A 13957-nucleotide genomic window follows, 5' to 3' on the forward strand; every position below is an offset into this window, starting at 1 on the left:
AGGGAAGTTTTTAAAAAAAGCTACTGTGATCATAAATTACTTTCCATAGCTTTTTCAGAGTTTATGTATCAATTTTCAGGTGTGAGAGATTTTGTTATGATATAATTTAAGGAAGAGTTTTATGAACCCCAAAAGCCTAATTTGAATATTTTTAGGACTTCTACTAAAATAAAAATAAATGAGCAGGCATTTCATATTGAGTTCTATGCCACATTAATACAAGCTAGAGATAGTCAAAGGTCATGCTTATACTACCACTTCTGTCGGCAAAATTTATATCACTCAGCAATGTGAAAAAAACACACACCCCAAAGCAACATAAATTACGGCAGCATCAGTGGTAGTGTGCACAGTGCTATGTCAGCAGCAGAGCTTCAAATGTGATTCTCTCTCCCGCCAGCATAGAGAGGCTACACAAGAGATCTTACAGCGGCACCACTGCATTGGTACAGTGTGCCATTGTAAGCTCTCTGTTGTAAACACAGCCTAAATCTGTTCTGGCAAACTGGTGTAGCATTTCCTTTAGTCCTGCACTCAAACTTAAATTGATACAAAGAGTAAACATATGAACACACATAGTACACCAGCCCATTAATCGGTTTAAATGAAAATATCCAAAAATACCGCAGGACGTGAACTTCTACTGAGTTTTAAGATAAGATTAGTTTTAATTGGATATATTAGCTTGTTATCAAATAGTTGCAAAAGGGGAAAAGACAAATAAAAGTCGCCAGGGCTGTAATTTAGGGACTTCTGCTGCCAAATTGACTGGCTAATGTTTAGGCAATGTCTTTTCTGCTAGAAATGAGCAATCTCTGCCAATAACTATTAATCTTTATGATTTGAATGGAGTGTTAGAAGGAAAAGACTATATAATTAACAAAAAATAATAAACCTCTGAGGTTAAGGGTGTTACCTCATTGATGTAGTTTGATTAAAAAATTACAAACTGGGATCTGATTTGGGCTTTTAAACTACTCACATACTTTAGTTTCAAATGTGATTCTTAAATGTAATATACTCTAGTGATTTAAAAAAAAAAAAACCCTCCAGATTCTAGCTACATATTTAAATAAACCACTCCATCATCATGAATGTTTAGGAATTAGTAGTTGGTATAATAACGGGATGCAAAAAGGCTAAGATTTGTGCTTCCTTTGCTGAATCTTCAGTATTCACTACTACAAACACAAGTCCCAGAGTGTGTGTGCTAACGCTGTCTGTGCTGTTTATGCACAAACAACTGGGCCTTAGGATGATAAGGCCCAGCATAAATTGAAGTTATTGCTAAACACAAACAGCCATGCTAATTTTGGTTGCATTTGAAAGATAAGAAAGAGCTGTCAAATAGGGTTGCAGGGGGAAGGGAAAAGGAAAATATTTTCAGTGGTTTGAGAGAATAGAATCATAGAAATGTAGGGCTGGAAGGGACCTAGAGAGATCATCTAGTCTAGTGGTTCTCAACTGGGGAACACATACCACTGGGGGTATGCAGAGGTCTTGGAGGAGGTACATCAGCTCATCTAGATATTTGCCTAGTTTTACAACAGGCTACAGAAAAAGCACGAGTGACGTCAATACAAACTAAAATGTCATACAGACAGGGACTTGTTTATACTGCTTTATATACTATACACTGAAACGTAGGTACAATATTTATATTCCAATTGATTTATTTTATAATTATATGGTAAAAATGAGAAAGTAAGCCATTCTTCAGGGATAGTGTGCTGTGACACTCTTGTATTTGTATGTCTGATTGTGTAAGCAAGTAGTTTTTAAGCGAGTTGAAACTTGGGCTATGCAAGACAAATCAGACTCCTGAAAGGAGTCTGGTAAGGTTGAGAGCCCCTGATCTAGTCCATCCCCTTGCCCTGACGTAGGACCAAGTATACCTACACTATGCCTGACAGGTGTTTACCCTGTTCTTTAAAACCTCCAATTATGGCAATTCCACAATCTCCCTTGGAGGCCTTGCCCTTGCTGCAGATTAAGCTCATTATTTTTTATCCTGCTTTCAGTGGACATGGAGAAAAACTGTTCACCAGCCTCCTTGTATAACAGCCCTTAACATATTTGAAAACTGTTATCAGGTTTCCACTTTAGTATTCTTTACCAAAGACTAAACATTCCTTCTTTTTTTTTTTTAACCTGTCCTCAGAGGTCAGGTTTTCTATACCTTTTTGGTTGCTCTCATCTGGACTCCCATTTGTCCACATATTTCTTAAAGTGTGGCATCCAAACTGGACAGAATACTCCAACTGAAGCCACATCAGTGCCAAGTAGAGTGGAATAATTACCTCCTGTGTCTGACATACAACAACCCTGCTAATACACCCCCGAATGATATTAGCCTTTTCCACAACTGCCTCACACTGCTGGCTCATATTCAATTTCTAATCCGCCTCAAGCCCCAGATCCTTTCCTGAAATACTTCTGCCTAGACAGTTATTCTCCATTTAATATTTATGCATTTGACTTTTCCTTGCTAAGTATAGATGGCAAATGGGAAGAGAATGAAAACTAGAAAGTTTTGGATTATAAATCTTGACTTCACCTTGCGTTCTCCAGCTGCTTATAAATGATCAGGAAATACTTACGTACCACTTAATTACTTGACACTGCTTTGCTGTATGTGACACCCAGAAAAGAAATTAGGACAGCCTCTTGGAGACACCCCTATGCAGAACTATATCTGAAGTCAACGGGAGTTCCACATGCATAGGGGATTCAGGATTGGGCTTCTTGGCCTCATTCTGAGAAATGCATTTTTTCCCATGCCTGTTATAGTCCACCTGCCCAGTATGGCAGCATCATAAGAACGCATACTACGTTTTTTTAAAAAAACAACAGTGTTAAAGTATAAAATTATGTCAAAATGGTGCCTTCTTACTCAACAGATAGCCCCCCTGTATGTACGTAGAATCATATCTGCTGACTTGAGTGACTATAGAAAGGGTTTTTTAAAAACTACTTTTATTGCCTTTTAGCCCTGCAGAGCCAGGAACAATATGAGACAGTGAACAGGATTCTATTCTTTCTTGTGCCTCATCAGCAGAATTGTTTACTAAATTACAACTATGGTTCCAATCAGTTACACATATGCAAAACCATGAAGGTGTTGTACAAGTGCCACTTTGGAAATAATCTGAAGGCAATGGGTCACTTAAGTGTCATGGAGTGGAGAATGTTTTTGCAAAATTTCTATTACTGGTGAAGTCTGTTGTATTAATTTACATGGAATAAATGGGCCAAAGGCGTTAACATAACCCAGTCACTATCCAACATTAAACAATGTTAAACAAGGTTCAGGGTTTGGTATACAGAGATCTCAGCCTGCCTAGTACCATGGCAAACACACCATTAAACATCCTTCTAACCTTTTATTAAAGATGAAGAGACAAAGGGAAAACAGTTAAAACATTTGAAATGTAAAGCATTAAGTAAAACGTTCATTTTAACTTCCAGAGAGTTTCTGTATTAGATATTTGGGCTGGGTCCATTCATTTTTCTTGCTGGTTGAGACTCAACAAAAAGCAGAACCACCTGCTCCATATATTATTCAGCGTATCATCACAGTGGGGAGGGATAGCTCAATGGTTTGAGCATTGGCCTGCTAAACCCAGGGTTGTGAGTTCAATCCGTGAAGGGGCCATTTAGGGATCTGGGGCAAAAATTGGGGATTGGTCCTGCTTTGACCAGGGGGTTGGACTAGGTGAGCTTCTGTGATTCTATATTTTGCCTTGGAATCCTACGTAAACAGGTTTAAGCAAAACCAAAAAATATATAACTCCCTTTCTTCATTTTCCATGCTTGAACCTCGGAACTCAGCTGCACAGTTTGAGACACTGCAGTAGTGGGAACTGTCTGGCATATAATACATACTGTGTTCTCATATACACAACACACATATTCCAGTACAGAGCAGCACACTGCATATATACAGTCTAATATGTCACACCCAGTATTACAAATATCTACTTTTATATAAGATGCTTAATTTAATTGACTTTCTTAATTCTGCCTAATTTTAATTGAATGAGTTTCCTCGCAAGGTATGTGAATTCATATAAGCAGCCAAGCTTAAAACAGGTCACTTTATTAAAGTAAGTAGGGGACCATAATTTGAATGAAAAAGGATGTCATTTTAATAGATATTTGAAGTTAAAGAAAATGAGCTTTCAGTTTTGGGGCTATTCTTGTCCTCAATAAACTTTACATCCAGTTCTACTGGAAATCACACTCTGATTAATATCAGTGCAACAAAGCAGCTAAAAGTCTGTGCTTTTTGGTGATAAAGGTCCTGGGTTCAGTTCCTACTGATCCCCCATGTTAGGTATTCCCCCAGCACTCAGTTAAATTCTGGAATAACATAAGTGTCTGGAACACTTAGCCATTTCTTGCAGTTCTGTGCTCAACAGAAGGCTTGATTTGCCTCTCACTTACACCAGGAATAACTCCACTAATGTCACTCCACTGACTGAGATATAAAACTGGTGTAAAGTGAGAGAAGAATAATGAACCCCATTACTTTCATCTGGTACTTCTCTGGATCTAGTAACTTTCTAAACACAAACACAAAGCACTTCATTCTCATTTATGTTATGGCTACTTTACACCAGTCTGAAAGTGTGGGGAGGCCTAAAAGTGGGCACAAATTACAACGTACACTGCCAAAGAGGTGCAAATTGATCTTAGGTGATGTCTACACAACAGACTTTACAGCGGCACAGCTGTACCACTGCAGCTGCGCCGCGGTAAGGTCTCCCATGTAGCCGCTCTATGCCGGCAGGAGGGAGATCTCCTGCCGGCATAATTAAACCACCCTTAATAAGCAGCAGTAGCTATGTCAGCAGGAGAGCCTCTGCCGCCATTGTGCTTTTGTTGGTGAAACTTTAGTCAGTCGGGGGGTGGTTTTTTTCACACCCTTGACCAACAAAAGTTTTACTGACAAAAGTGCTAGTATAGACATAGCCTAAGACTAAATTAGAATCAGGCACAACCACTCTGATTTGGTAGCATTTCACACCCACTTTGGGCTGTATTATCTGGTCTGCTAAATTCTCTTTGAGCCGCATGAGTGGGTCATTGCATTTACTGTATGCAAGTTTAAGGGTACAATCTAACTCTCACTGAAGTCAGTAGAAAGATTCTCATTGACTTCATAAGAGTTGATTCATACCCTAGATAATTACACAAGGTGCAAGGCAGTGGAGAATTAGGGCAGATCTACACTACTGTTTAAGTTGATCTAACTTACGTCACTCAGGGGTGTATAAAAGACACCACCCGAGCGACGCAAGTTACAGCAACCTAAGCATTGTCCACACTGGCACTATGTCAGCTTTACGACATAGCTTCTGCCTTTCGCTGATGTAGCACTTTTGCTGTAGACCTACCCTTAAGCCGTATGAATTCACAGAAGAGACTTTTGCCAGTGACTTCAATAAGAGCAAGAGCAAGCCATATAAGCATTTACAATATACTGAGATTGAGATACAGAGAGAGAGAGCAGAGCATTCATTGGATATCCTGGTTCACAACTGACCAAATTGCTAAGAGCTATTTTGTTTCTCTCCTAGCTGTCAAACGGTTCCATCTAAAACTTTTTTAGCCCAGCCACAAATTGCTCCATCTGTGTTGAACAGATAAATTTGTCTCCTTTATTTCTGTACTTATCTGACTAATTTATTAGTTCTGCTCTTTCTCAGAGGAGATGTGCATGAAGAAGTGGCTTTTGTGGTATCTCAGTATTGTAGGATGGAAATAATATGAAGTACAAAAGTGAAGTTTTTATCAGGCACGTTTGAAGGGTACAGTAAGTGATATTCTCTTGTGTAGGGGCAGTTATCTCCATCAGGAAATGAATTTGCATCATTTAACTTTTTTTTTTTACTTGATGCATTGTATGCAATATTAGGAGATGAAAACATGTTTTAAATTATACACAGAGAACCAAATGAGTCATAACCACATCCTAGATGCTTTGGTGATCAGAGTTCTGTAAATACCAAAGATAAATAATTTTTTCACATGCAAGGCACTTCTATACCTGAGGACTTTGAAGCACTTACCAAATTTCTATTCTCACAACTTTCCGTTGTACATCCTGGTAAAGTGAGACCTAGGAAGAGGTGAAGTCAGCAGAAGCACTTAGCCTTGGAAAGTCAGCATGGTGAGATAAATTTGTACCAGTATCTGTAGAGTGGACAAGTCAGTCTAAAAAGATATAAATGTTGCTCTCTGTCCCCTATTTGAAAGATTCCCTGTAAACAAGATTTATTCAGAAATGTTCCTCAGAGCGGTATGAAATATAAGAGGAAAGTGTCTGGTCAGTAATTTTTGAGTGAGTTTAATTTGGTGATTTTGACATGCCTAGAGTATTTACACCATAACACAAAGAACAGGGACAAGTTACATTTTCCCTGGGTGGAGAGAATGTTTCCCCCTCCCTCAGAAGTGGTAGGGAATTCAGCTCATGGAACCCCTAGATCTCCAAGACCCACAAAGATCTTAGAGGATGCCATAGTCCAGTCACCCAAGTGCAGGTCCTCTGCCTATTGGCCTCCCCCATCTTAATTCATATGAACTTGCTACCATGAGTTCCACCGCTGGCTGTTCATCCCTTCACCGCAAGGGGGAAGCAGGAGTTGGGGTGCAGAGCAGGAGCCCACGCAGCATGACCTTTTATGGAGAATATGCACAGTGACAAGGTAGAAGATGATGCCAGGGAAAGTGGCAGTTGCCCTTCCCACACTGCGATCTCAAGCCCCACTAAGAGGATTTGACAGAATCAGCGATAGGGGAGAAATGATGGCATGGAAGCTGCACTATTTGCTCTCCTCCACACACCTCTGCACACCTCCATAAGGCCTTCATCTCCCTCTCTTTGTCGTCGCGTAGACAATTTGGCCCTCACTATATTTTGATCTTTAAAATGTTGTAAATTTCTTTTCCTTACAGAAGCTGTCACATAGTTTTAGGAAATCAGATGTCTAAAGACTGGGAAATTTAAGGGCTTCCCAGAATTTGAAAGGCACTATGCTCTAATTATAAAGATTTGACAGCTGTGAAATAGAAAACTGAACACAGTCTACTTAGTGGCAAACATTGTACCATATTCCCCACAGAAAGACTTAATTTTCCATCAAAAGCCAACAAGAAACAAAATCTAAAATACATACACCTGAAGGAGGCATTGTTTTTACTAGGGTCTAATTATTCTTCTGAAAATAATGGATTTCCACTGGAGAAGTCCCAGCAGAAAGAAACTGTAGTAATCTAAACACATTTAAATCTAATAAAAAAATATTCAGAGCCTAAAAGCTTTGTCTCCTTTTTCTCATGAGAAAATATCGTGTAGTGCATTTCAGAAAGAGAAAAATGCTACGAGTGAGGAATCAAAGGCTAAAGACTTGTAACAGCAATCTATTTCAGTGTGATATGGTATAATGAAATGACATTATATAGCTAACATATACAGTAAATGGGGTTGCACACAGCTTTAAAGTGCGGTTGGGGTTTTTTTTTTCATTTTATTTATTTAGATATTGCATGCAAGTAATGCTCATCCAGGGTTGTGGGTCCTTCTTCCCTGTGGAACATGGAACCATGCACTGAATTTTGAGGATAAAAAATAAGAAACTGCCTTCTAAACTGGCCATTCTCCATCTTGTATATGGACAGTGAATCTCACCCTTCTGAAGAGGGCCAACACAAGGTCAATTTACTAAGAGTATGTCTACACTAGAGCTGGAAAGTGTAATTTCCAGCTCAAGGAGATATCCCCATGCTAGCTTGATCAAAACTAGTGCACTAAAAATAGAAGTTTACCCATTGCAATGCAAAGGTGGGAGAGACTAACCACCAGAGTAGGTACTTAGGGTTTTGGATGGGATCATATTCAGGGCAGCTAGTCCCTCTGCCACTTCTGCCACTGTGGCTATACTTCTGTTTTTAGCAAACTGGGTCAATCAGAGCTTGTATGGGTAAGTCTTCTAGACTGGAAATTACCCCTTCCAGATCCAATATAGACATATCCTGAGCTCTTAAGTGAGATTTAAGTAGAGCTGATTGGAAAATGACAATTCTGTCCCATGCCAACTGTTGAGTTTTTGAAATTCATTTTCGTTCCACACTGGAATAAAACCAAAACCTTTTGGAGGTTTCCATGAAATGGAATTATGTTGAAATGTCAGGTTTTCAATTGTCAAGGTCAGATTTCTAATCTCTGTCCCATCCAAAAAGTCTATCCCAAATCTGAGAAACTGATCCCACTGAAACTTTCGTCAAAATTGATACTTTTTTGTGAATGTTTCAGTTGACATGAAACAGCATTTTTGATAGGAAAATAAAAGTTTCTGACCAGCTCTAAATGTGGGGTATGCTGGCCCTCTGCACAGAGATTTCAGCCTGAATGAGAAGAAGTGCTACACAAAATAATATGTGATCATTAAACATATGCACAAGGGGGCAGAGTTCAGATTTAGCAAATATTGCCTTTACACTTTGCCGCTTCTTGATTTATGAGTGCTTCATTTTGGGGGGAAAAAAAAGTATTTAAAGTAGAGTGAATTATGGCTGCTGTGTTCAGATAAGCTTGAGATTTTGCTAAATAACAAAGCTGATATATAACATGTCTATAGAAAAGAATTTTTTTGTTTGTTTGATTTTAATACTTGTTCTTTATTTGTTTTATTACAGGTTCATTTTCTGCAAACAGTTGATAGGACACAGCTTGCAGAGCCACCTTTGGCAGCATTGTTCCTGCTTTCATCAAAGAATCAGCAGCCCATGTGATAATGAAGTCATTTAATTACAGCCTGATTTGAACAAATGGTAAAAAAGGAAAAAATTATACCAGTTAGCATTGGAACACAACTTCAGGAGGGTAAATGTTCCGATGTGTTTTCAGTTCTCTAGTATGCATCCTTTCGTAAAAGTTGCAATTCTAAAAAAAGTGTTGTTTCTGTAATATTACTTAATGGGAGGTAATGTTATTTCTCAAGCTACCTTTGCTGTAAACATGACGAGAATATGTATGCAGCTTTCCTTTTGTTTTCCATAACAAAGAGAGAGTGGCGCTATACCAGTGGTTCCCAAACTTTAACAACCTGTGAACCCCTTTCACTAAAATGTCAAGTCTCGTGAACCCCCTCCTAAAAATGAATATTTCCAGGGATTTTCTCCTTTACCTGAGTATAAATTATAAAAGCAGTGATCTTGGAAATATAAAATTTGTTTTATGATATGCTTATTACACACTATTAATTATTATTTATCATTACAATATTTTTATTACATTATGAAAAGGGCAACACTCTTCCAAGATCTCACTTTCGTAGCTTGTATCACTTTGAATAATCCTGTTATAAGACAAGGCTCCTATGTTTCATCAAGGAGTATCAGATGTGAAACAGCATGAAGGTATTTAAGAAGCCAACTCAAAGAGTTCCTCCTATACAAGCATTCCGGTCTTGAGCAGTCCAGGCAAACAACGCATGTTACAACAAAGCTTAAACTTGTTCTTTAATTTTAAAAACAGCAAAAAATATCCACCTCCCTTTCCATTTCTTATAAGGAGTCTTGAAGTTTAAATCTCCTCAGTGTGATAGATATGCTTGCTTTGATCTGCTTAGCTCTTGGAAGTCCAGGGGCTCTGGGCTGCTGGCCCCTTGCTGCCCAGGGTTCCTAGGGACAGCTCTGTCTGCCATTAGGGAATTTTTTTCCCCACAAACCCCCTATAACATTTCATGAACCCCCAGGGGTTCACGAACCCCAGTTTTGGAACCACTGCATTATAACCAATATAATAATATAAAATAGATCCAAAACTATGTGGTAGGATTGTCTGTGCTATTTATTTTGAAATAATTGCTGGATCTTCTCCATTTCCTTTCTAATTGGTCTGAGTTCTGTGTTATTCTTGCTGAGACTTGCTCCATTATAAGATTGACAATGATCAGATTGAATAATTTGGTGAAAGGGGATGAGAAATAAAGTACATTTTCCATTTTACTAACACTTTTCACTTTATGTGACCTGGATATAGGATGAAGGGGTGGATAATTGCCCCTGAAATGATTTCACCACTACCCCCCAAGAGATGTCACATGAAATGCACGTCATAACCATGGAATCTTTTACTCTCCCTATCACACACAGACACACAAACAAACAGAGTTAAACACAGAGCCCCCAAAATGTCACATCATTTTAACACTAGTGAAAAAGTAAACTCATTGACTGGATGTGAGGGATCAACACAGGAACCCCTTTATTCAGTCCCAAAAGAGAAAAATAACAGTATATCTATGCAGAGACAACAGTTCTCACAAGGCCCCTTACCTCTGCCCCCTCCCTGCCCCAACACATCCTGGCCAGTATAGTGTTGTAGTGTATAGGAATTGGGGGGGTGATGTAGGACTACACTGGCTGTGTTACCCTCCCAACCACTCCACAAACCCTGCTGCAAGGATCAGCTTGGAAGTATTAGCATGAGCTGGCAGAGAGTGGAAGGAGTCCTTGCACTCCAGCAATTCTCTGCTACCACAATGCACAAAGGGACTGTGGCAGCCAGAAATGCAATTTAGAGCTGCCATTTGCCAGCTCTAAGGTGTTCCAGAACTGACCCAGCTCCATCAGTCTGAACATAGAGGAGGTGCAAAACTTCCTTCTTGGTCCCTGTGCCAAAGTCTGCACTGAAGTAGGGAAGCATGTAGGGAAGCTAACTTTCTTAGTTCTTGCATTCATACTGCCGCTCCAAATGCAGGTGATGCACCTATCTATATATCACAGAAACAGCTCGTGGGCCACTTCCACTGCTGTCAGTAAGCTACAGCCTTCATCATATTGAAATGTTTCAGATGAAGAGGATGGTCCCATCTTGGTTTCCTGTAAACCCTGCAGTGTTATAAACCCTGCACTTTGGGAGTCTGCCCTTGCTGGGTTTTTTAGCTACAAATTCCAAAAGGCATTAGATGTGGAATGAAGTCTCCAGAACTACTCACAGGGGCAAGTGATATCAAATCTTCATGGATGCTTGCCGTTGTTTCCCAGCAGACAGCTAAAAACAGAGTGCAGCTATTATTGATACGTAGCTTAGCTGGTAGCAGCAAAAGCCCAGTTGCTGAGGTTCTTTTAGCCAAACTGACCCAAGCCCCCACATTTGTGATTCAGACCTAAAATCAGAACCTTTTATAGTTTACACTGCACAAAGGAATGGCTGATTTCTGACCTGCCTCCCACCCCATGGAAACACAGAAAATTCAATCAGGACTTCATGAGAGAGGAGGATGCAAATGGGAGGACTCAAAGGCATAGGGAAACCCAGTTTCCAGGGACAAACAGGAGAGAAACTTGCAGGTTTGAGGGACAGACACGGGTGAGGAGATGCCCCTTGGAAGATGTCAGAGGGGAGAATGGGCCTGCTTTTCTTCCCTGCAGACTCCAGTGGGATGAGGTTGGTGACAGAATTGCAGGCTACTGACCTCCCCTCAAGACGACAATTGTCAGGGATGGCCTGTTGAAGAAAGAGAAATTGCTTGGCTGGGAAAGTGGCTTCTGTGGTTTCTGGCTTCTTAACAGAACCTTTAGCGGTCTTGAGAACTGCAATATTTATATTAAAAACACTCAAAATGCCTCAGGATACAGATACCATATTCATCCACCCCACAGCATTGTCCCAGGAATTGTGATATACATACATACCCCTGCTAAACCCTATGTAAGTGAATGCTCACTTAATCAGCCTTGTCTTATGCAGGTGATCACACCACACAGTGAGCCCCCACATCCTTGAGAGGGGCTTGCGACAGGGAGGCCATGGCAGCTCAGAGACCTTCATGCTCCAATGAGGCTCGAGTTTTACCTTTTTCTTGCTGGCTGGTGGGTCACTCAAACCAGAATGGAACGAATTATACTCTAGTGATGGGTGGATTTTCAAAGTATAACCGGACACCATGAGTTTGCGGATCTAGGCTAGGAATCTTGTGAGAGCGAAGTTTCCTGCAACATTTCTTATTTTTTCTGGTTGAGCTGAGTTTATCCCACGAACAGCTCTCTCATGGTGTTACAGTGTCTCTGCATACACTGAGTATGGGGTTGACAGTTCCAGAGGATTTTTATTTCATCTGAATGAATTTATCCAGCCTCATTATGCAGCCATATTCCCACCCATATATGTCTTTGAAAGGGGCTGACCTCTTTCATGTGTTCCATGCACTCAAACAAGGGCTCTGGATATTCTATAATCGCCTCTCTTCAGCATTACAATGTGGCAAGATGTTTTCTCAAATCACTTAATATAGATAAATAAATAATACAGATAAATTTAGATTCCCTAAATGTGGATGCTGTATAACACTATTTGCAGTTTCCAACAGATTTGTAAACTGACAGAAAAAAAAACTCTACCAAGAGACTTTCTAGGACACTTTCTGTTTAGTGCAATAGAGATCTAAGTCCTGTTGGCATCATTGTCCTTTGTAACCTTCAATATGTTATCGGCCAGCTGTTTAATTAACCTTAAGTCTTCTAATATAAAATGTTTTGGCCTCATGTTCATTTGTCTCTCAGTTTATGGTCTATCCTGAGAAATATTCCTCAAGCTGCCTGTTTTCTTCATCCTGTTAACCTTAAGTAGAGTTAGTCTTGGCAGATGAATATGCACTCCCTCCCCACTATAATTTCCCCACTGCCCTCAGAGACTTCTCTCTGAATAGCTTTCTAGCCTTCTGACCTTCAGAAGGTTTACAGAATATCAGTGCTGGTTAGGATAACATCCATGGAGATACTGTATAATCTATTGTCAACTCACACCACTAAAGTCACTCCAAGTACCCTACCAGTTTCATTTATATATCATTGTACAAACTGTCTTGGCTAAGCACGAGTATGACCTTTGTACTGTCTGGAGGTGAGGGAACTGCAAAGTAAATTTGAGTAGTGTTGACACCCACTGGGGCACAAGAGGCAATACCCTTGATTAAGAGAGAGATGTTAGAGGAAGTCCATCCATATTTTTTAAGTACAGTTCTTTTTCTGTACCCTCTGGCGTTTAGGGTAGTGATGAAGCTCCTCCACTCCTGTCTGTTTCTGGCAAGTCTTTCAATGGTTCCCCAGCTGCGCTGCAGGTTTTTCAGCTCGGCTTCCACAGCTCTTCGCCATGTTGTTTTCAGGCAGCCCCATTTTCGCTTGCCTTCAGGTGTCCGTCTTATTACTACTCTGGTGATGGAATCAGTTTCCATCTCCAACACCTCCTGACAATGATAGTGCTCAGATCCTCTTAGCTGCACTGTGTCAATAGATCTTGGTTTGATATTGTTCTGGGCCAAAAGATACAGAGGATTTTTCTGTGGAAGGTTGTATGGAATGAAGACAGTTTGGACATGTCATACTTACTCATTCCCCAGCATTTTGCACTATAAAGTAGTGTTGAAAGTATGCAGCTCTGATAAATCTTGAGTTTGGTTTTGGTGTTGCATTTTGATGATTTCCAGACTGTATTTAAGCTCCTGAAGGTGTTCCTGGCTTTATTGATTTTGTTCCAGATGTCCTGGCTTGTTCCAGCATCTTGGCTGATAGTGCTGCCCAAGTATGTAAAAGTTTATACATTGGTAGGAACATAATCCTCTATACATACTGGTGATGGTAAGGCAACATTAAAGGTCACGATTTCTGTCTTATTGAGGTTGATTTTCAGTCCACTTTGCTGGCTGAATGCGTTGATTTATTTTTCTTGTATATGGTGATAGGAGAGTGACATCATCTACAAAGTCCAGGTCTTCAAGGGATGAGAAGAGTGCCCATTTAATGCCCCTTGGCATGTCTTCTGTTGTACGCCACATTACCTAGTCGATGGCAATGTTGAAGAGGATTGCAGACATGACACACCCCTGACTTCAAAACTGAGCTCACCGTGATCAACACTGCATGTAAAGTTGAAATAGAAGCCTTT

Source organism: Chelonia mydas, chromosome 3 (assembly GCF_015237465.2).
Source record: "Chelonia mydas isolate rCheMyd1 chromosome 3, rCheMyd1.pri.v2, whole genome shotgun sequence".
NCBI classification, from domain to species: domain Eukaryota; kingdom Metazoa; phylum Chordata; order Testudines; family Cheloniidae; genus Chelonia; species Chelonia mydas.